Source organism: Cebus imitator, unplaced genomic scaffold (assembly GCF_001604975.1).
Source record: "Cebus imitator isolate Cc_AM_T3 unplaced genomic scaffold, Cebus_imitator-1.0 Scaffold98, whole genome shotgun sequence".
Classification (NCBI taxonomy): Eukaryota; Metazoa; Chordata; class Mammalia; order Primates; family Cebidae; genus Cebus; species Cebus imitator.
The window spans coordinates 3,165,163-3,190,270 of record NW_016107413.1 but is presented as its reverse complement, the minus strand read 5'-3'; the positions used below and the strand labels follow the sequence as shown (position 1 = coordinate 3,190,270).

Sequence of the window (25,108 nt, the reverse complement as noted above, 5' to 3'; positions counted from 1 at the left end):
TCTCTGTCACTTTTTAACCATGGGATTTTAAGCAAGGGACTTATTAGCTCTCTGAGCTTTAGTTTTCTCATGGGTGAAATGAGGGATAATAATAACACCTGCTTCATAGGTGGCTTTGAAGAATAATTGACTAATATTCAAAGTTCTTTTAGGACTGTGCTTGGCACATAGTAAATACTTTACATGTATAAAAATCGTTGTAATTTTCAGTACATCATTTTATGCCAAATATTTTTATTCAGTAGAGTTTCTACATTAGCTAATATTCATATAAACCTATTATTTAAAACATGAAATCAGAGTTAGACAAATTAAGTAAGTGCAACATTAAAATATAGCTATCAATATGAATAGAATAGAATAGAAACTGCAAAACATAGTGATATCAACTGAGTCTCCATCATTATTGTGTTCCCCTTACTTACAGCAATAAAATAAGAAAAGAAGACTGGAAACTAGGAAATTAAAGCATGTGTGACTCCTCCACACAGTAGTCTATATCCCTGTGAGTCACTGTGCACTAACAACAAATGGACAATCAGCAAAGTCCCTAACACAGAAACCTTCCTCAAAGTGTTGTCCTGTTGGTTTAATTCTGTCAGAAACAATCTGTATCCACTTCCTTTCAATTTTATTTTATTTGATATCTATAAATGCTCATACACAAATGTTAACATGATTATAAAAATAGTATATCTTTATAATGGAAAATTCCTACAATGTCAAAATGAATACAAGCTGAAAAATTACCCTTTGTCCTACTACCCAGAGAAAACCACATCTAGTATTTTGACATATATCCTCTATAGATATTTTCTATACATATTTGAAAAGATTGAATCATAGCTTGTATATTCTTTTGGAACCAGCTATTTTCACTGAACAATTTGTAACTTATACCTTTCAATGACACATAAATTCAGAAACCTATCATCATTCTTAATGACTGGGGAGTGTTTCATTGTATGGATGAGATATTATTTTCTTAACCAGCCCAATATTGACAGCTTGTTTACAGTTTTCCACTATAATAAAATGCTGCCAGAAACATTCATTGCACAGTCATCCTGTTAGTTAAGAATAATTATTATAATAAGAAGTCCTTATTTTAACAAAATTTAATTTTCATAAATGTATTGACTACTTCTTCATGTCCATCCCTTCATTTAAATTGATGAAACCCTCTCTTCTGTCTGCTCCCAAGAAAATATTTCTTATTCACTTTATTGAGATTGTACTGAGTCTATAGAAATAATACAAAATTGTACTTTCTTATCTAAGATTAAGTTATTCAATTTTATGGCTGTTATCATAAATGTACAGTTTTTATAAACATGTTTGTTTCTTTGTTCTACTCAAGACTTTATTCAAATTTAATTCTTTTAAATAACTTTCTCATGATAATTTTCTTAAAAATATAAACTTTTCCATATATTTTATGTTGACAAAAATAGCCTAGAGGAAATTTTAATGGTCTGTAGTTTATATAAGTTTTTATGCAATAACGTATCTCCAAATACTTAGCATTTTTATTTATGTAAAGCTCATGCATAATACTAATAATAGTATCACTAAATTATATTCTGAGAATAATTTTCTAAGCTTTAGACTCCACTTTTCACTCTGATAGCTGTTGAACAATAATTATGTAACCTTGTCAAATTACTGATTTATGCTAGAATTATTACTCTACTGTATTTGAAAGCAGAAAACTTTAAAAGGGGTATTATACTGAAAGAAATAGCTCTACTTATATATTACTTTAGGTTAAATATAAAGGGAAAGAAAGGGTTATGTAAGAGATACGTTATACAGCAAAAGAACCAAAATATGAGTTTTATAAAACATAATTTATTGGCGTAGCTTAGTCAGAGCATTCATTTGAAATCTTTGTTTAACAGGAGTAATTTCCATTGGGTAATATCTTGTTGGATTACTTCCTGTATGAAATTTTTGCTATTATTTTTTTAATTTTATGGCATTAGGTTCCTAATTTTATGGGTATTCAGAAACCTTTGAGCTATGACTAGGCTTTTAATAAGTCAGAGAAATAAATCATTTTGAATTTCCTATGGGATTATTGATGCACTAAACTACCATTGCTCTCATTAGCGCACAGAGACCCTCAAATGCAGATAAGCATCATGATTTATGGCAATAACCCTTTCATTTACTGTAGTTATTTTACACGTGTAATGCCTCTTACAGTAAAATGTCCTTTGGTAATTAGGAAATGAAGATCATCATCTATATAAAATTACTGCTTTAGAATTAAATGATGTTATGTTTTGCCCTGAAGAATTAGACAAAGCCAGATGAAGAGAAATCTAAAGACTTCTTTTGACATTAAATATTATCATCGTAAATATTTTATTTTCTCTACTGGATTGTTTGAATTTGCAAATATTAGCTATATATCACACAAGTAGTCTCTCTCAGGACTGGTATGATCATTGGAGGAGGAAATTTTACAAACCCAGTATGCTTAAATCACTGAGAAAAAAAAGAATGCTTTTTCTCTGTGACCTTTAATGTCTAATCTGGAGAGGAATGACTATTAAATAGTAATTAAATTCGCTTTAACAGACCTCTAAGATAAACTGCCAGAGACTCTTTTCTAAACTGGCAATTGTATATCTGGCCTCTGGTAAAGCATTGCCAAGGAGATAATCAACCTTGAAAAGTCATGAAACGGGATTATTTGTTTGTTTTGTGTTTTAATATGAGGATTAAGTTCATTCATTTGCCTGTGAACTGTATATAGAAAGATGATTAATAACTTTGAAACACAAAATTAATAGCTTGTTACCCAAGACAGCTAATATAATTAGCTCCCACACACTGAGTCTTTATAAAATTTGTGAAAGGAAACAAAGATCGGTTTGTAAAAGTCTTTACATTTTTCTTTCTAAGGTTCTTTTTGCCCTATTCTCTTTTTTCTTCCTTTGGTTGAAGGGAGCAGTCACAATTTTAACAAGTTCAATGAATTCGTTTCTGGAACATAATAACCATGTTCATATATATAAGGTGAGCTGAGATATGCTACAATTTGAAATTTCACCATTAAATCATTTTCCTTGACACTGTCATACTTACATGCAAGGAAGGAAGGAAGATGATGGAATTTTGATAAATTATATTCAAGACATTTTGAACTGCCAGGTAAATAGGCACCTATTTCTCCAAGCAGTAACTCTGCTCTTAGGCGGGAAGAGTATTTTTTTTTCACTTCTTTAGCATTGCTTATTTTTTAATGTGGCCCGGTGTATTCTATTCACCTCCATTAGTTGGAAAATAAGCAGCAAATGCATTCATCCAGGTGAATATATATTCAGAATGACAAAATTACAACTAATAAAAAATTGTATTCTAATCATATTATTCTGAATTGAAAAAGAAGGGTACTTAGTGCAACCCTGGGAATATGTGTCTCTCTCGCTTCAAAACAGCTGAACAAATGGCAGGGAATGCTTGCACAGCTGTCTGAAACCTTTGGCAGATGTTTCTGGGTCTCTGTGGCTCATGGCCCACTGTATAACAGTCATGACAAAGGAGCTGGCATGATTCTGTTTTTCAGATCTGTTCTTTTTCTCTCTGTCTTTGAATGTTGATAACCCTGACAATCACACCTTTCCTTGTCACCTGAGTTTCCTGGCTTACAATGAAATTTCATCCACCTATTGTTAAATTATTGTACATTATTTGATTGTACATCATTACCGTTACTGGATTTGCTTTAAGTCATTCCTGCCATACTGCATCAGCAGTTACTCTGTAGCTCTAGGTACAATGACGATGTAAAAGAATTATGTGTCGTGATGTCAGCCTGGAGAAAATGACCATGACAATCAAGGCAGGTGGGCAAGACATACTTTAGAAATGGAGTCATGAATAATTGCTGAGCAATTGATCAGCAGATGTGAGACCTAGCAGTAACAGTGGATTCGATATTCGTCAAAATACTGAACTCTAAGAGTTAAATATTGTGCTCTAATCCAAGGTGTTTTTTTTGTTTTCTGCCCCACCTCACTCTCTACCCCTAGTAAGCCACCTTCTCAGATTTCCTCCTGTAAAGGAGGAAATTAACCTAAGTGATATTTTCACTGTAGCTCTGTATTGTCTTATAGCTCTAACCATTTTTAATTTTTAAAAAATGCTTAATGTTACTATATTATGTATAAGTTATGGGTATTTAAAGAAAAAATTTCTAATAAAATTTTTTTAAGCATTAAAGAAAGTATAAGATTTCACATGAAAATAAGGGGGAAAGGAGACATCAGGCAGTAGTATAGGAGTAGTTAGAAGGTGAGGTTGAATGTTCAAGACTACACTTTGATAGTTTAGTATTTTTAAATATCGTTTTATCCATAATATAATAAAACAGTATAATAAGAGAGTAATATTAAGAGCATTTTAGCAAAAATAATACAGTGTGTTAGTACGTGCCTGTGGTCCCAGCCACTCAGGAAGTTGAGGTGGGAGGATCACTTAGCCCAGGAGTTCAAGGTGAGCTATGATTGTGCCACTGCACTCCAGCCTGGGTGACAGAGTGAGGCCCCTGTCTCTAAAAAAGAAAAATACAATATGATAAAATGATAAACCCAACTATATAAAGACTGGCAGAAGTAGAGAACTAAACAAAACCTGTTGGAGTGAAGAATATTGAAAATACTAAGCTACAATTTTAAAGTCAAGTTTAGAAAAACAAATAGGGACAATAGATTATAATACTCTATCTCCCACCCTGGAACAAGTACCTCTTAATTTGTACTTGTTTCCTTCAAGCCTCATCTATAGGCAAAGTCATTTACATGGTGAAAAATCCTTTTCAGAGAATCAACTGTATATAAGTAAAAGAAAAGTATGAGAAAAAAAATCATTACTGAGATATAACCAACATTAAACATTTTTGTATTCCATCTTCTAGTTTTTCACAGTTGAGTTTGTAATAAATTTATCGTTTTGTGTTCAGCTTCTCTTGAACATTAAATGGAGAACCATTTCCAAGCCATTAATATATAGTTGAAAATGTTATTTTAATTATTCTATACTATCTTTAAGATGTGCCTAAATAATAGACTCATACATTTCCCTGTTACTAGATGATTTGCTTGCAGTTTTTATGCGACAGTAAGCATTGCACATTTTTACCCCATTTAATTATTCATTCATTCAGCAAGATTATTAAGCATCTTATGTGAAAGTCACTGTGACTGTGGTGGTGAACCAACAGACACAGCCACTACTTGCCTCAAAAATATAGTCAGCAACATTTGAATAGCTTCCAGAAAATGAAGTCAGAAAGATGTTGCAAAACTTGTCATACATCTTGGATATAGATGATGAGAAAGAAAAAGAGTCAAAGATAACTTAAAAGTTTCAAATTTGGGAACTAAGTGATTAGCAAGGTCATTGAAAATAATGGGAACTTTGAAAAGGAGTACCACTGGAGGGAGAGCAAGAAGACAGCTCAAGTTACTGAACTTTATGTGATGGTGGGTGACCCAAGATGGACATGTCCAGTATATAACTCATACACAACAAAATTAGGGAGATGCATGTGAATGAAGGAGCCATTCACCCAAAAGAGACAGTGATGACTCCCCACATCATACTAGTTCTTGAATCATGAGAAGGTAGAGGGAAATGCAGTAGACCATTGCCTAAACTATAGGGGATGTTCATGTTTTGGGGGGTTGGGGAGTTAGACCAGGGGAGAACCAGTACAGTGAAACAAATCAAGGGAAGGGTGACCAGCAGATAAATGAAGGACAAGAATGGAAAAAGAAAATTACTCCCTGGAGCAAGATAATGCATCAGCTCAGGTATGTTCTGCAGGTAGGGGTGGTGGGTTATGAAGCTGATTCCTTCCTTGGTTGTTCCCAGCATGTTCTGCACACTGCTTATGCAGTGTGTGGCACATTGTATGTGCTCAGTAAATGTTTTTAGCCCAGAGGGAAAGAAAGATTTCCTGCCCCAAAAGTATAAGTGTCAACACAGAAAACACATGTTGGTTTATTAAGAAAAGCTAGACTTTCCATGGTTTTTCAAAGGAGAGCTGTGATTCTTCTTGATGTTTCAGTGATGCTGGAGTGAAGGCGGGTGTAGCCTCAGAGGGAGGCATAGTTCTAGGTTGTCTGCTCTTGGCTTTGCTTGTATTAAGATTAAAAAAAAAAAAAAAAAAAAAAAAAATTTGCATGTGAACTAGATCCCACTGCCGAGAAAAGGTTGAAAAGCCCTGGACTAATAACATCTTAAGGTTCTCCCTGGTCAGGAGTTCTATGAAACAAACAAAAAGTCTATGTAGAAGAAAAAAGTTGGGAAGAGATCCAGTGAAAATGAAGATATTAGAGAAGTAAGCATTGAGTTGTTCATGCATGGAGACATTATATGCATGTTCTGATAAAGAAAGTTCCATGCTTTTAAGCCAATAGAAATGTTGGTAGCAAGCTCCAGTAATGTCATTTGTCTTACATGAAAGCTAAGATAGTGGGATATCCATCTGTAGAATAGCTGATAACATTACGTCTTACAAAGAAACTTCTAGCAAAAGACAAGCTGTTTGTGACCTAGAGATTTGAATTAACTCATGTAGTGAAAAGAACTATTTTTACTTCAGTATTTTTGCCTTAGAGTACCAGAAACTTTTTATAAATCATTCATTTTCTAAGTTATTCATTTATTCAACAAATATTTATTATGTGCTCGCTCTGGGCTAAATAATCTTTTCATGTTCTGAGGAGACAGCAGTACACAAAAGAACATCCCTCCTCTCATAGAACTGATATTCTTGAAAGGAAAGATAGACATTGAGAAAATAAATATATAATGTATTTCTTAAGTGCTATTATGAGAGATGCCATTTTACATACCATGTTCTGGGGAGTTTTCTCTCAGAGGTGATACTTGTTCACTGAAGTTTGTTAGGGCACCAAATTCACAAATAACAGAGACCGGAGCATTTGCGGCAGAGGAAGTAGCAACTTGGGTGAGTTTAATAAAAATAGTATTAGATGAGAATTCTCTTATCTGAATTTGTTAAATTAAGGATTATTCTCCCATGTATTGAGGTGATTTCTGATGCTCTTGTTACTTTGGCGTCGTTTATATGAAGCATTTTCTTATTTGGGAAATGTTTGCTGTGTATAGAACATTAAATTTCTGTATATGTTACAATTCAGGCAATAGATTGAATGAATCAACAGAGCTTGAAGTACAACTTCATACGTATTCCAAGTAAGAATTATCCTGGGGCTAGGGATTTGGGCTTCTGAGTCAGTTCACCATGAGAATTAGTATAGATAGAAGAAGAAAATGGAAATGTTTCTGTTTTGGAGAGTAGATGATGGTTCAGAGGAAAGAATGGAGAAAGAATATTCAGAGGAAGAAGAGACCCAGAGAGCACTTTTTTTGAAGTCAAAAGGAGAAAAATTTCAAGAAGGAAATATGTATCAGCTGCATCAAATACTCAGAAAGCTTAGACAAGCCACTGGTTGGTAACTTCTGAGAGAACATTTCCAGGAGTGCTGAATATGTGAAGCCAAGTTACAATGGATTTACAGAGTGAGGGGGCGGTGAAGAATTGGAAAACACTGAGCCTGTTGACAGCTTTGAGAATTGGGTCAGTGAAGAGGATTGATGTCATCTTGAGGATATTTTTCAATCAATATTCATATATTTTATAATTAAGTATTTTTAAGATAATGAAAACCAGGGTATTTGTAAGGTAAAGGACACCAAAGATCCAAGAGGGCATATTTGATGGATCAAGGAGTATTGGAGCAGGCAAGAGAGGATGGGTAGAAGAGACGGTGCCTTGAAATGTGGATGAAAAATTTTTCTGAAACGAAAGGAAGGAAGGAGGGGGAGATTTTAATAAATGTTTTAGAGGAGAAAGAAGAGATTCTAAGATTTTATGATCGGCATGATTCCTACATGAAAGGGAGTGGGGTATGGCTGGCACAGTTATGTGCATATGGCAGGCAGATGTTGAGGGAATGGATAGTATTCGTAATGCTGGTGAAATAGCAAATGATCTGCAGCTGATATGATAGGAGGAAATAGTTGCTGACCAGATCTTTAAATCTATTGTTTATCTGAAACATTATTATGGAAATAGAAATGCTGCCTTTCCAATTTCTATGATTTGTGTTAGTTTTTTTACTTTTCTATTAACATAAGATTGCTTTTATACATTTCTACTACCTGTAAATGTTTCTCAGTTGTAGTAATACCAAGACTTTTCTGGAGGCTATGATTACCTCTGTGGTCTGTCTTAAATGTTTTCAAAAAAATTTATTGCTGTTTTATATTACTATCTTATTATACATGACATTATTGTCAACATATATGACTAATTTCTGGTTGTTCTGCTTATTTCTTCTCATGTAACCACCTCAAAATTCCCTAGTTTAAGTAAACAATAATCATTTTTAAGTTTTCTTTTATGGTTTCAGGGTCAGGAATTCAGTAAGGACTTGGCTGGGCAGTTCTGGACTTGTGTTGCAGACACATGGTAGCTGGAGCTCGACCAATCAGGGTTGGGACTAGCCAAACATTTCTGTTTCTTTCTTCAGAGTCTTAGGGCTCTCCAAGGGTTCTTGCCACGTGGGCTGGTTTGGACTTCCTTATGGCATGGTGGTTGGGTTCCAAGAGTGGGTGGTCCAAGAGGACCAGATGGAAACTGTGTGGTTTCTCTTAATTTAGCTTCAGAAGTCACGCAGTAACTCTCTCCTGGTCAGAGCAGTCACAAACCCTCACCCAAAGTCGAGGGTAGGAGACATAGATCCCAGTTGTACATAGGAATGTCAAGAATGTTGGGGCTGTGTTTTCAAGCTGCCACACTGACCATGTAAATTTTCATTAGAGCATATCTCCAAGTTGAGCTGATAAACAGCTTTGTAGGGAAAAGACTCTGGGAAACAATTTTATCAAGTTCCTGAATTTTTTGTTTTTCCCATATTCCTTATAGCCATTATATCACTGCTTCCCATGCTAAATATAAAGCATGAATTGTCAGATTGTTACTTGGTGGGTCATGAGGTCCCTCATTTGCTCACCGTTCCCCCCCCTTTTTGACTAACAAGTTCACAGATGTGTCAGACTGAAAAAGATGGTGAAATACTGCCATAGTGTGATGCATCTAAGGCAAGCGAGGAGGTGGGGTGACACTTCTTAGCAGATTCTCTGAATGTTATCCATAAAGCGCGTTTTCATAATTCACAGTCTGCCTGGGTAAAACTTTCTTTCATTTGGAGGATGCTTCCCCAACTGTTTTATTCCTCAGAATATTACATACGTTATCTTTTGTAGTGGACAGCATCTAAGATGGCTCCTAGTGTGCCCACCACCTGATGTTTATGCCCATGTGTAATGCTCTCCCCTTGAACGTGGGCTGGACCTAGTCACTTGCTTCTAATGGCTAGAATGTGGCAGAAGTTATGGGATATTGCTTCTGAAACTAGGTGACAAAATGATAGTTACTTCTTGCTCACCTTGTCTTCCTCTCTTACTGGGTCACTCTGAGGGAAGCCAGCTGCCATGTTGCAAGGTGCTCTGTAGAGGGACGCTCAGTGTTTCCATTCAACAGCCAGTGTAAACCTGAGGCTTGACTTAAGCCTTGTGAGTGAGCTTAGAAGTGGATCCTTCCCCAGATGAGACCACAGCCATAATTAACACCTTAATTGCCTCCTTGTGAAAGACTGAGCTGAAGGCACCTAGGCAAGGTTCATTGGAATTCCTAACCAAAGAAAACTGTGAGATAATAATATTTCTTACTTAAAGCCACTGAGTTTTGTAGTTACTTGTTCCACACCAATAGATAACTAATATATCTTTTTTATAGACATATACTAATAGATAACTAATATAGCCCATGACCAAGAAAGAAAAGATACTATTATTACTCTTATTTCGTAGCTGAGAAAATCGTCTTTAGAGATCGTCTGAACTTTCCTAAGAAGACATGTTTAGTGTATGCCAGAACTGAGACTAAATGCCAAATCCACTTACCCTTCCATCAAAATACTGTTTTGTCTTTTTGTTTGATTAGTTGTTTTTGCTCTGATTCTTAATCAGGACTGTGTCTTAGAATGACTTAGAAATTATTCATTGAATACACATTCTTAGACCCCACTCAGGACCTTCTGAATCAGTCTCAGGGGATGGGACATCCCCCTGTGTTCAAACAGATAAGCAGTCCCTGGTTGATGAGTTCTCTTAAGAACTCTACTCTAAAAGGTACAGGGAAATCTTTGAAATATTAAGCATGTTTTAAGTTTTCTGGCCTTATATGACAACCTTAAAACCTAGATAGTGAGGATATTCTATCTGGAATGTAGAAATCATTTTTCAGTTAGACTGAGTCTTTTGTTTCTCACAGAGATACTTCTGATAGGACCTCAAGGGACCCTCCTTTAAAATGAGTATATTCATGGCTTTGTGCTACTATTATCAGGTGACTATTACTAGAGTTGCATACAAAAGCAAATGAAGATGTTTAATCGTCATGTCCCGGCACTGTGACTTCTTATCTTACCTGGCCACTTGATTGACATTCTGTTTTCCACTCTCATTTTGCAACATACCTTCTCTTATGCTTCAGAAGTCTTTACCCTCAAGGATAAATCTGTCCAGGGTGTTAATCTTTTAGTGAGGCATGAGTTCATTTAAAACCTGACCTTGTATCATCTCCTGCCCAACCCCCAGCAAGAAAAAAACCTCCTCAAAATATTCTATCCTAAATTGATATCTTATGTCTCACTATTATATACTTGATTAAAAAGCTATGGTGGTTTGATTAAAATTTATCATATAAAATAATCTACCCAAGTCATTGAAGCATTTCCTTTAGAGAACAGTTTTATTCTAAGTCAAGTTAACAGATTATCTGACCTTGGAGCTGAATTTGTTCTCTATCTCATTTGTCTCTTTTGACAATGACAGTCATACATTTCCAGGTAATGTGTATGTATGTAGGCTATGGCTTTTGTATTCTTACTAAAATCTCTTTGTGGATTTAGTTCTACTGGAAGTGTTGAAAACTGTATTTTAAATGTACCATTCAATTAAATTTTTCTTAATATAATACCTAATATAAATTCAGGCTTCTATTAATTTTGAACAACTCTAGACATGAAAGTTGTCAGTGAATCTGAATCTTTGTGTGGGAGTATATTCTTCTGCAGGACAAAAGCAAATGTCAGTATTGTCATATTTTACCTTTCATATTGGTCAATCCCTGGTAAAGATGCAAGAATTGGTTTAGAGACACATACGGTGCTATTAAACTCCTGTGCCTAAGTATCTGCCAGATTTCCCTCTTCCTCTATCTCCAATGTCTAAATATAACCCATCATTCAAAATATATGAAATATTCCCCCCTCGCCAGTGAATTTTTCTCTGATTTTTCAATTAGAAATTCTCTTTCCTTCACCTGGACCTCTTGGCCTCTTTGCCTAAACCTTCCTGCTGTCTCTCTTTAGTGTCTGCCTTGTACTACAGCTGTTTTGCTCTTATTCTCCTAATAGAGTTTAGGATTTGAGAGTAGGTGTAGGAAGGTCGGGAGTACTTTGTGTGATGCAAACAGTATGTACCCTGATGCTGCTTAGATATTGACTTACGATGACAGAATTATTGCAGAGGCCAGGAACGTTTCTTGAACTTCTCTGTGTTCCTGTCCAGACATCTTTTGGAGAATTCCGTGGGAATGATGTTGAGAGCCAAAGTTTAAAAATCATAAAGATGATTTTTCCTCTTTTATTTGTGTGTTTAAAAATAGATCCAAATTAATGATTTTTGTCAGTTTCTCTTGTTGCAGTTCCTTGTGCTAATAATAACTAAGTCACTAATGGCAGGTAACATTTAACATTCAGATGCAGGGTTCTTTTTCTTGAAGCTCAAGAGAGCAAATTACTATCAATTTGCTCTAAGTAAAATTTGGTATTTAAAATGTTTCATGTTTGCCAAGTAGAAAGTAAACAGCTGAGAGGTGTTAATATAAGCCTGCCAGTGGGCTTCAATGAATCTCTATTTTGAAGAAGTTTGACAAAACTTTTATTAAATGTTCTTTCTACCACTAAGTACCAGGACTGCCATTCTGAGGATATTATGGAGGTGAAATAATAAAGGAACTAAAATTGATTGTGAATTCCTTATTAATATTCCACCTTACAGCAAAAATCCTGTTTAGCCATAAATAATCAGATAGTGCATAGAGTGGCTCATCTCATTATTTTGATATTTCTGATATACCATGATGTCAAATTAGATGTGAAGTGGAAAAGGCATTAACTTGAAAGACATTTTAACTGCCTTTCTAACAAAAAGTATTTTAGATTAATATAATGTGTTTTTTGTTTATCTTTCCAAATGTTAAGGTAATTTTTGGAAGCAATAAAATATGCCGTTATATAAAACTGCTTTAAAAAATAAAGTCTATGAAAAAAAAAAGGATGCCATGGATGAATGGAAGCAGAATACTGTCCACAAAATCCATTCTTTTCTTTTGAGTTAATAGTAAGATTGTGCTTTTAGGAATTTCATCTTCTGTCAGTGAGACACAGTGCAAAAGGGAATAGACACTTAAGCAATAAAAATATTTATTCCCTGACAATTTTATGGAAACTGTGGTAGGTGGGGTAGAGAGGTGTCTTAGTCCATTTTCTGTTGCTGTAATAGAATACCACAGACTGGGTAGTTTATAAAGAAAAGAAATTTATTTCTTAGAGTTCTGGAGGCCAGGAAGTGCAAGGCTGAGGGGCCGCATCTGATGAGAGCCTTCTTATGTCCTAATGTGGTGGAGAGCATGTCAGCTCAGGTTCTCTCTTCTTCTTAAAAAGCCACCAGTTCCATCATGGGGAACCCACCCTGCTGAGTTTACCTAATCCTAATTACCTCCCAAAGGTCCCATTTCCAACTGTCATCAACATGTGAATCTATGGATTAGGTTTCCAAAACTTGAGGTTTGGGGGAACACCTTAAAACCATAGCAGGAGGTGCCGAGATAAGTAAATACCAGGCTGTGAAGCAAAGAAACTAGCAGCATAATAAGCAATCAAGCTGAAGCATTAAAAACCTGTCATTAGGGCCAGGGGGCGGTGGCTCACGCCTGTAATCCCAGCACTTTGGGAGGCTGAGGCGGGTGGATCATGAGGTAAGGAGTTTGAGACCAGCCCTGCCAACATGGTGAAACCCTGCCTCTAGTATAAAAAAAAAAAAAAAAGACAAAAATTAGCTGGGCATGGTGGCACATGCCTGTAGTCCCAGCTACTTGGGACGCCAAGACAGGGTAATCACTTGAACCTGTCAGGCAGAGGTTGCAGTGAGCCGAGATTGTACCACTGCATTCCAGCCTGGGTGACAGAGTGAGACTCTGTCTCAAAAAAACAAAACAAAACAAACAAACAAAAACCTGTCATCAGTACTCTGGGGCTAGGAAGTACTGTTGGGAGACATTGCTGCTGATCTTCTTCCTGTGTATTTAAGTTGGTATGAATTGGTTAAAATGGAAGCATTCACTTATTTCAGCAGAGCTGTATCAATATTACTTCAAAAAAGGTAAGAGATGTAATACCATATTATCCTTCACACAAAACTCAGTGACTTTAATATAAAATAATCAACCTTCTACCCGTGAGTTTTAAGAGTGGCCTATTTGTTCGAACATAGATATTTTGTGATTTACAAAAAATTATTACTTAGTGGTATAACTGTTCTGTCTCACCCAGCACTTTAGCATTATCATTTCTTTAATACCAATTTGAAAAAAGTAATGACTGAGCCATATGATGAAATAGTTACATTTTCTCTACAGATGTATACAATTATTTGACCTCTGGTTTCTAAAGTGGTGATTTTATTTATGAAAATACCACAATAAGCAAGCTGAATTTTTGTTTTTTTGTTGTTTAAAGAAGCCAACTGCTTGCTATTTCTTTGCTTAGAAAGTTAGTGAGCTGAAAAATACACAGTAAAATGCTCATTTCCTCTTGCTTTTTGACTTACCATCCTCTGTAGGCCTACAGCTCAAGAATGGAGTTTGACAGATGCCAGGAATCTAGCCTATAATTTGAGTTCAGTGTTCAAAACCCCACACTTAACTAAAAAAAACTACAAACCAGGCTTCTATAGGCTACTTCCAATTCACTGCTCAGTGTTTTACCATCTCTTCTTATAGGATCCTGTGGCTGTGGCTTACCTTTTGCCAAAAAACAGCCGTGGCTTACTTTTTGCTGATATACACACTTATTCCAGATTGTTTCCACTGATAGCCAGGCCTGACAAGCCACAGCATATGTTTATAACATTAGGATAAGATTCAAGAAAGTAATAGAAGGATGTAGCCAGGTACATCAAAAGATACTGAGATTCCTGTTGGTATAAGTAGTTTATTAAGGTGTTGTACAATGACAAAGGGTACTCTGTTCCCTCAACATGACCCAGGCCGCTCTCTGAGAACTTTTCTTGCTTCAGGGCTACCTGTGACAATATGTATGACAAGTTATAGAAAATAGAAAAAGAAAGACAAAGATAAGAATTTGTTTTAAGAGACTTTTTCCCAAACTCTTAAGAAAGGAGATTATCTAAGTGAGGTCTTCACATTTAATGACATTCTCAAAAGAGCAGCTTGTCAAGGGAATCATCTGGAATGTTTCTTTATGCTTTGGGAAATTCAGGAGTTCAACACAGTAACTAAGAGGACCACACATTTAAAAATCAGTGTATTTCTAAATGCCTTTTTTCATATTTGTATGGTCTTCACTGGAATAAAATTTATGGGAGCAAGCTATTCATGTCAGATTAGTTTTTGGAAACATATAACTAAATTCAGAAATAGCAACTACAAATCAGCAGGCAGAAATATTAGTTTTTTTGTTACTGTTGCTGATTTTTTTTTTGTCTTAAACTCTCAAAATTAGTGTTTATCTTTATGCTCTGAAGCAGTTTCTGGTTAGAAATGCTTTCTTTTCTTTATTTCTGTCTATGATAAAATATTATCCCAATGAAATAGGCTTTTAAATATTGGGGAGAAACAGTATACTGTCTAGGATGTCAGATTAATTCCCTTCTTTTTCCCTTAAGGGAGACTAGTAAGAATTTGAAGACATATTGGTGCTGATAGCTTACCCCTAAGGTCTGTGTGTTCTACCAAAAATAATGAAAAAAGGAAATTTAGTCCTGCTACTGACTCTCAGAATACATAGCTTTGATAACAGCAGCCTGTCACTTCAGATGATAAGATAAAAAAATCACTCAGAAGAGAAAGAAGAAGGCAAATGAAGAGATTTTATCCACAGTGTGTTGCAGCTTAACCTGCTGGATAAATAATATAGTGATAATAGAAATGCAATATGAAGCTCCCTTCAATAGTGGCTCTGTTTTTTATTTTTTTCTTTCATGGGAAAGGCAATAGTTTTTTTGAATATGAATATAACGAAACTTTCTTTTTATCCTCTTACTCTCTCCTTTGCTTCTATTTACTACTTAATTAATTCTACTGAAACCCAAGAGGGAAAATTAGGATATGTTGTAGTAATTTGTATATACATCTCTCCTAGCAATGTCCCAAGAACAAAGTTGGTTGACCTGAGTACCCTGTGCTACCTCCATTAAAATAACCAACACATAGACCTTTCATATAATCAGAGCTGTCAGAGCTTAAACCCAGTTGTTGTCTTTAAAGCTCTTTGTCTTTGCATTACACTGTGTTTAAGCCCAGTATAAGTGATACAACTTAACCGTTTGTAGTGACCTGGTGGAATTTATGACTCAACGAGGTGATAGATAGTAAATATGGAAGTTTGTCAAGTATTTTTTTAGATAAATTCTGGAATGAAAGATTACCTCCAGACTGGCTGTTGGAAGACCCAGCCTATAGTCCTGTCTGTTTGTAATTGGATATGTTTAAGGAGGGTTCAATTTATTTACCTATAGAATGAGGTTAAAGAATTCATAGCCTGCAAATAAAAAAAAAAAAAGCATAATTGGTTTTTGAAATGAAATTTCATCAATAATGCCAAATTTCCTCATGGGTATCTCCCATCCCCCTTGGCATGTCTCCAAGAAAGTATAGGACTCCGAGGAACATACCATGAGAAGCACTGGACCAAAGAATGTTTACGGTATCTCCAAAATTGTTTAGTTTTCTCCACAGTAGTTATGTTTGCTTTATGTTATAATATCTCTCGTATACTTATAAATTAATGTCATGAAGATTTCTTTATGCCTTTATGTTCTTAACGTATTTGCCTTCATTAAAATATTTCTTTCTGTATTCTGATTTTTCTTAGCTATTTAGTTAATTATTTTGATCACTTGTATAGTATAAGTATTTTGATTCCACAGCAGTTTTTTTCATAAATCCTGGTATGAACTTCTTTTTACTAAAACTAACAATTCACAAACAAATTCAAATATTAAAATATTTATTGAACATAGGCTTTATTTCAGTTACCGTGTTAGAACCTAGGATGTAAAAGCAAATCAGACATTGCTTCTACCATGAAAGATCTCACAGTCTAGCCAGGGAGAAAGACAGGAAGCAGACAGTCATGGTACCATGTGTTAAGTGCTGAGTTCCAGCCTCATGTATCTAGCCTTCTTATTAATTTATCTTCTTGGATGTTGAATAAGAATATCAGATGTAATCTATCTAAACCATAGCCCTTGATATATTAAACAAAATCATTCAAATTTGTTCCTCTCAAAATTTTCCTATTTCGGTAAATGGCAATATCCTTCACCCAGTGGCATAAGCCTGCAATTGAAGAGTTGCTCTCAATTCTTACCCTGCCCTCATCTTATGCATCAGATATATTAGCTAGTCTTATTAGTTCTAAAATAGATATTGATCCACAGTTTTCCACCATACTGGTCTTAGTCACATTGTGCCTCACCTGATCACTGCTGCAGTCTCCATCTCACCACCATTTGGTCCCCACCCCTTGACAACACTCCTATCATCTTAAATGGCGTCCATGGTTTGTTAGCTAGTATATTGGTTTACTAGCTAAAACCAAAAGAGGCAAAAGAGGCAAAAATGACATGTCTTAGAAAAAACTAGACGGTTTGTTTCTTTCTCACGTCTAATGCAAGCTGGTGAATGGTTGGGCTGTGCTGCATAGGGTCCTCTAGAGTCCTGGGTTTCTTTTATCCGTGGTCCCTCTCTCTCCTTGGATATGGCTATCCTCTACATGGTAGAAGCTGGATGACCATCACAGCATCAAATTCCAGGCATCTAGGAGCTTCCTCCTAAAGGTGTGACCCAGAACTTGCATGCTTCCACCCGTATAATTTTGTCCAGAACTCTGTTACGTGGACAGAACAAGATAATAAGGAGATTGGGAAATGTAACCTTTAGTTAGGTCACTGGGTGTTCACATAAAATTCATGATTGTTTAATGGAGAAAATTGAAAATGGTTATGGGGGTGGGCAATAAGTAAACTCTATCACCCAGAGTGGTTATTTTAAAATGTCAGATTATGCTGGTCCCCCTGGATCACCCTTTCACCCTTTGGTAACTTTAGAATATACATTAACTAAAAGACCAGATTCCCATAAACACACCATATCAAAATATGTGGAATAGAGCTAAAGCAGTGCTTAGAGGGAAATGTATAGCATTAAAAACTTATACTAGAAAACAAGAAAGATTTTAAATTAATGATCTATGTGGTCATACTACAAAATAGAAGAATAGAAGCAAATTAAATTGAAAACAAGCAGAGAGAACAAAGTGATGAATATGAAAGAAGAGATATATGAAATTGAAAACATAAAACCAGAGGAGACACATTTTGGTAGCCTTGGAAAAGAAAAAGGAGATGTCGCTTTCAGTTCTGAAGACATTAAAAGGCTAATAATGGAATATTATGAATAAATATATGCTAATAAAGTTGATAACTTAGAAGAAATGGAAAAGTTCTTTCAAATATACAAGCCTGTCAAAGCTTATCAAGGAGATACACATAGCTGATCTAGAGGGGAGTGGAATTGATGAGGGGCATTTCCAACTATTTTCTTTTAAGCTGAAAGGAATGTGAGCAAGGTCAGTAGAAGAACAATGCCAGGATTAAAATTTTGGAGTTTGAAGGAGACTCCTATTTCTTTCAAGAACATGAATCGATGTCATCTTCTGGTAGTAAGTTGTTAAGTTGGTTGACTTAGAACCTAAAGGACACAAGGGAAGGTTTGAAGTGAACTGGTGAGCAGATCTGAGTGTTGGAAATGACTATTAAAGTTAATGAACAGCACTGAGGCCCAACTTGAGGTTTAAAGTTGTTGCATTCATCAATAGGTGGTTATCATAGAAAGTGCCTGTATCAATCAGGGTCCAGCCTGGTCAAAACCACACTATAATTTGAACAAGGGTGGCTTAATATACTTGTGAACTACTTACAAGGAATTTGCTACTAAGAGGATATAAAAGAGAATTGTAAAGAATACCCTGAGGCTGAAGGAGAGAACCCAAGAAAGAAGCCAACTTGGAAAGGCTCTCTGTCACCAAATTCAGGTTCAGATCTCATTGGAGAAGGAGTGGTATGGCCCACTGGGTGGTGGAGAAGTTCATTGTGTTACCCGGGGCCAGACCTGGCCCACAGCAGCAGGACAGAGGCTGGTGGCATGGGATTGCAGGTCGTGACTAGCTAGCTGGTGGCTGCCCTCTGGGGTGCTGGTAGGCAGGGCATTGTGAACAGGAATTCCCCTCCTGGGTTCCGGCAGGCTGAGGCTAATGGGCCAGCAGGGAACTCCTGTCAAGGGCTGGAAAGCTGGATAGTAAACACCACTCTGTGGTGGCTGCACTGCTGGGATCCCAAGCCACTGGATCAAGATCCTTCTTCCTTCAGGGTCCCTCCAGCACCATCTACTGACAAAACTTAGCATCTTGCCAGCTGGCAAAGGAGAAATATTCCAGTAACACAAGGAGGCAATGGAAGGTACTCTTGGAGTCGAACAGCATAACACTTAAGCAGAAATTTCTGAAGGTCTACCCTTAGCACTCATTAAAAATTTTGAAGGCTTTATTTTTTTAAAATCACACATGTATACATATCATTTTATTATTAACCAAAGGAGAAATAAATCAGTCTTATACATCATGGGTCAAAGGTTACAGCTCCAAATCCAAGCAAGATGACAGCTGAACTCCAATTCAGTTAACTTGTGGTCAGGGCACCCTGGAATGTAATCAATTTAAACTGAGTTTTCTACATTTGGATAAAATGACACATTTTGGCAAAATTTTAAGGTTTATAGTTTCACTTTCCAAGGTGTGGCCGTCGTACCATTCTCACGCAGAATTGGCATCTCTAATTAATGTTATATAAAACAGAGGCCTGTGAGGCAGAACTGGAGGAGACGGTTCCTTGTGAGGCAAATAGTGGTATTTTTAGAACCAAACCGGATTTTTCTTTTGGGGTCCACATGGCACTTAACAGATGGCGATGTGGGCGGCTGTGGTTTAAGATCTGACGCGGTTCATAAAGACACCCAGTCTTGTCCTGGTCCCACCCTGCAGGCGGTGATGGCTCCAGGCTCATCCAAACAACTCTGCAGCAAGACAGTGTCAGCCATCCCTGTAGGCAGACACCGCTGGACCCCGCAGACAGGCAGTGCCTGGACTGCAGGGCATCTGGGAACTCAGCCTGCTTCAGCCTGCTGGCAGTGTTCAGAATTAGCATAAGTATGCTTATTTTAATTTGGAAAAGAACTTGAAGTTTTTCCCCTCATGGGTCTCTTTAGTTCTTAAAGAACAGAACTTTCCATTGATAGTACCCCTCCCCAAAGGCTACTACTCTTCTTTGAATTGTTCTTTAATATTCCATTATTTCTGCTATATAGGCTGCTTTATGCAGAAACCAGTTCTGGCAAGTTAAGTACAAAGAAGAGAGAAAGCCACTTAACGTGCTCATTTTCTTTTTTCAGAAAGCAATACACATAACTCCTGGATAGAAATTCCTTGCTACCAACACATGTGCTACTAAGTTAATTTTCTTAATTTGATCACATTTTATTTTTAAAAATAATTTGTGCCCTATATTAATATCCTGTTCCACTTATTTGAAATCTATTGGATTTTGTCTTTGTGATTTGTTAAATTTAAAAATACTCAGAATTCCACTAAATTTTGGAAATATGTAAATTTGGAAATTAAAGTTCTCTCTAACCTCACTGTAATTCCCTTTCTGGTAACATTTATTAAAAATTTCATGTATATCTTTTCTTTTATGCCCATGCAATCATTCACATAAACAGTATGTGTGTGTAAGTGATGTATGTTTCACCCAAAAATATTACAAACATGGTTTTCACCTTGCTTTTGTCACCTAAATCAGTCATGGTTAGCTTTTTCAGCCATTCCAGATAAATATCCATTTTCCTTGAACAGTTGCATAATGATCCATTCTATGATTGTTACATAGTTATCCCACCCCTTCCTGAAATTTTAGGTTATTCCAGGTTTTTTGTTTTATTTTTACCATCATGGAATGACAAGCCTGCTGCATCCTTGTTCATACTCAGAGCTTTATGCACTCATAAGTTATCTCAGTAGAAACAATTCCTAGAGGAGGAGTGCTGGGTGCACCTTAAATATTTTTAGAAATTTCAACAAATAATGCTCCAAAACTGTTGAACCAGTCTGTGCTTCCATCAGCAGTGATAAACGCGTCCTCCCAGCCCACCTTCGTGCCAGTGTTACTGACTCCCCACTAGAAGATGCCCTCTGCCTGGACTGGTTGGCATTCGAGTTAACATTTTTGTTCAACCATGAGTTGTTTTCCTAAGACACAATAAACTCAACAAAACCTTGTTTTCAATCTTAGATAATTTGCTACAGTAGCATTATTCCCTGGGGAACAGTATCAGACCAAATTTTCCTGGGACTTACCAAAGCATACGCTATGCATAGTCAGGTATGGGCCACACCACTAAATTAACCAGGGTCAGTTTTCCACATCCCACGGAAAGGTGGATTAAGTTATGTTAGTTATTTTCTAAACTGTATACATTTCCAGACAGAACACTGCTAGACACATTTATAAAATGTATAACAATCAGATAACTGTTACCAGTAATTGGCAGCCAAACAAATCCACCCCAGCTACAACCACCCACCACAGGAGCAAAGTAAATGTTATTTTTCCCTTATTCCCAGATGAATAGAACCCTCAGATTCATTTCAGCTATATAGAATGAAAAAGCCTTCCAGCTAGCAGCTGTCAGTAAACTGTTCTTTTTTTCTATATAGACAATATAACATCAATAAAGATAGTTTGTGAAAACGGGAGGGAGGGGAAAAAAGGCAAAAATCCTGACAAGTTCTTTATTTTTACACATGTCCTTCTATTTTATATCCATCTGTCAGTATCTTTATGTGTTTGAATTCTTTTTGTGAATACATTTTTATATTATGTTTCCATTTTGAACACAGTATTTCCTTAGAAACTCCATGTAAGAGTTGCAGCCTTTGTGGTCACTGTATGTATGGTTCAGTGAGGGATGGTGATGGCCTCCCCAGGAAAGACTTTTACCTGGAAGTGGGAGCCAGTGCCAGGAGAAGGCCAAAAAAACAGTGGATGGTAGAGGCAGCATTCGTTGCAGTAATTCCACTCAGGAATTTGTTGTCTGGCACTTCACAAAGCTCTGATAACTCAAGGTGAAGCCAGCTAGCAACCTGAAATTGTGAATTTAGTGTGGCTGGCAGGATAATCGAGGGTGACAGAAAGACAGGCAAGTGAGAAAAATGAACAAACAGCTACCTAAACAAGCAGTGCAGCCTTTGATCTCAGTTTAGAATAAAGACCAAATGTAAACTTTCTTAAATTCAGAATGTGTTTGAGGTCATTGTTTGAGGTTTCGTGTGTTTTTGTTGTTATTAATTTTGCTCCCTCCCTCCCTCCCCTCCCTCCTGTATTTGTGTTATGTCCTCCAAATGCCTACATATTTGGCAGTAATTCTTTTCTTAAAGCCTTTGATATCAGAGACTTAGTAAGACTGGAGCATATCAAAGTAAGTGGGGAGAACTTGCAGTTTGAATAAGCATATTTAGTTTTCTTTTTTTTCTGTAAGGATACTTAGTTACTTCTGAAATTTAAAATAACAGTCATGAAAGGCTTAAGGGTTTTATATGTAAAGGATGATATTGAGTTAACTAAAGTTTAGAAATGCTACTGTACAACAAGAGTACAAAGTTGTATCCCATGCTAAATTTTTACCTCGTTAAGGCCAACTGTGTTATTATTTTTAAAAATTTTAATTACTTTATCAGGGTGTAATGGACATACTGTAAATTGCACGTTTAAGGTGTAAAGTTTGATAAGCCTTGACGTGTATACATTCATAAAATTATCACCACATTCAAGGTAGTGATCTATACAATATCCCCCACAATTTCTTTGAACCTCCTTGTAGTCCCCCCTTTCCTTCCTTCTTTCTGCTTCCATCCCCAAGCGACTACTGATCTGCTTGCTGTCACTATACATTAGTTTGCATTTTCTTAAATTTTGTATGATTGGAAATATAAGGTATATACTTTTTTGTCACCCTGGTCTTTTCTCAGTGAGCATAACTATTTTGAGATCCTTCCATATTGTTGCTAGTATCAGTAGTTTATTTATTGCTAAGTGGTATTCCATTGCATGGATATTTCGCACATTTTTTTAAACTATTCACCTGTTGATGGACATTTTTGTTTCCAGTTTTGTTGTATCTTTCTATTACAAGTAAAACTGCTATGAACGGTCATGTAAAATTATTTATGGGACATGTTTTCCCTTCCCTTGGATACCCCTAAGAGTTTTGAAGTTAGAATGTATAAGGAAAGGCTGAATTACTATGGTTGGGTGTATGCTTATCCCTTTTAAAAACTACCAGTCTGTTTTCCAAAGTTGCTCTACCATATACATTGCCACCAGCAGTGTATGAGTTCCAGTTGTTGTACATCTTTAATTTTAGACATTTTAATAGATATTTCATATCTATTTAATAGTATTTCATAGTAGTTTGAATTTGCATTTCTCTAATGATTAATGATGAGCATCTTTTTATGTACCTATTTTCCATGTATATGTCTTCTTTAGTGAAGTGTTCGTTCAAATCTTTTGTACATTTTTTATTGGGTTACTAATTTCTAACCATTGAGTTTTAAGAGTGCTTTATTCTGGGTGGAGAACTTTATCAAATTTTTGTAAATATTTCCTGTCAATCTCTGGCTTGCCTTCTCATTCCCTTTACAGTTTCTCATGAAGAGCAAAAGACTTAATTTTGATGAAATCCCAAGAAATCTTGATCTACCCCCATGGTCACAAAAATTTTCTTCTGTTTTCCTCCAGACGGTTTATAGTTTTAGGTTTTATGTTTAGGTCTAGGATCGATTTTTAGTTAATTTTTGTTTATGGTGCCCGAGATAGGTTAAAATTCCTTCTTTAATTTTATTTTTGGTGTCTAGCTTTTTAATTGTTCCATTGCCATTTGTGGAAAAGACTATACTTTCTGCACTGAATTACCTTTGCTACTTTGCTGCAAGTCAGTTGGCCATGTATGTATAAGTAGTCATAGACTGTTTCATGTTGATGCCAGTACCACACTGTCTTGATTACCATGGCTCTAGAGTAAGTTTTGAAAGATAGATTGTATAAGTCCTTCAACTTACACGAAGACTTCTCTGAAGTTGCTTGGCTATTTTAGATCCTTTGTATTTCTGTATGAATTTTAGAATCTGCTGATCGGTTACAAAAAAAAAAAAGCCTACTTAGTATTTAAATGGGATTATATTGAATTTATGGATCAATTTGGAGATAACTGACATTTTAGTAATCTTGAGTCTTCCAATCTATGAACATAGTATACCTCTCTCTTTATTGTATAACATCTTGGCAATGTTTCATGGTTTTTCAGTGTATAGGTCTTGTACATCTTTTGACAGATTTATAACTTAATATTGTATGCTATTGTAAATGATATTTTTATTTAGAATTCTATTTTTTTATTACTAGTATATGAAAATGCAGTTGGTTTTTGTATATTCATTTTATATCTTGCAACTTTGTTAAAATCAACTTATTCTAGTGATCTTTTTGTAGATTACATAGATTTTTCTATGTAAGTGATCGTGTCTGCATAAAGGTAGTTTTTCCTTTTGTAATCAATCCCTTCCTTCCTCCCTCCCTTCCTTCCTCCCTTTCTTCCTTCCTTCCTTCCTTCTTTCCTTCTTTCCATCCATCCTTCTTTCCTTCCTTCCTTCCTTCCACCTTATTACACTGGCTAGAACCTCCAGTATAATATTAAATGAAGTGGTGAGAATGGACATTCTTGCATTGTTCTTAAGGTTAGTTGAAAAGCATTCCATCTTCAACTACTAAGGATGATGTTAGCTTCAGGTTTTTCATAGATTCCCTTTATCAGGCTAAGGAGGTACCTTTCTGTTACTGCTTTGCAGACAATTTTTTAACAGGAATGGATATGAGATTTTGTCAATTTTTTTTTCATCTACTGAGATGATGATATCATCTTGCATCATCTTGAACAACAACAACAACAAAAAGCTGCTGTTTGGCTTATCTGTATCCCGGAATAGGTATTGTCCCTACCTGAGGCATGATACTAGGTGAGTTACTTAATAAATAGGGAAGAGGGTTGGGATTCACAGTCCTCAGCACCTATAGGATTAGAGGTCCATTCTGTGCTGACTAAATAATTGAATGAAGGAGCTGCTTTGAAGATATTCTCTTTATCACTGGTTTTAAGTAATTTGATTATAATGCATTTTGATGTGCTTATTATATTTTTATGCTTGGAGTTCAGTAATTTTCTGGATATTGCTTCATAATTTTCCATTTTGGAAAATTTTAGGCTATTGTTTCCTAATATATTTTGTTTCTGCCTCCTATTCTTGCTCCTCTCTTTTAGGCTCTACAATTACATGTCTTTTGGGCAAGTTCATTCACTGATTATCACAGGACTCACTGATTCCCTGTTTAATTTTTATGGTTTTTTTTTCCCTACTTGTTTTAGTTTGAATCATTTCTGTTGCTACATCTGCAAGTTCACTAATCTGCTCTTCTTCAATATCTAAGGTATCATTAGTCTCATTCAGTGTGTTTTTCATCT

General features: G+C 35.9%; 1 protein-coding gene across 8 annotated transcripts in view; it reads left to right on the top strand.

Moving 5' to 3' along the window:
• Positions 1 to 25,108, top strand: part of CDK14 (cyclin dependent kinase 14) — a 613,351-nt gene that overhangs the window by 396,781 nt on the left and 191,462 nt on the right. The gene's annotated exons all lie outside the window — the stretch shown is intronic.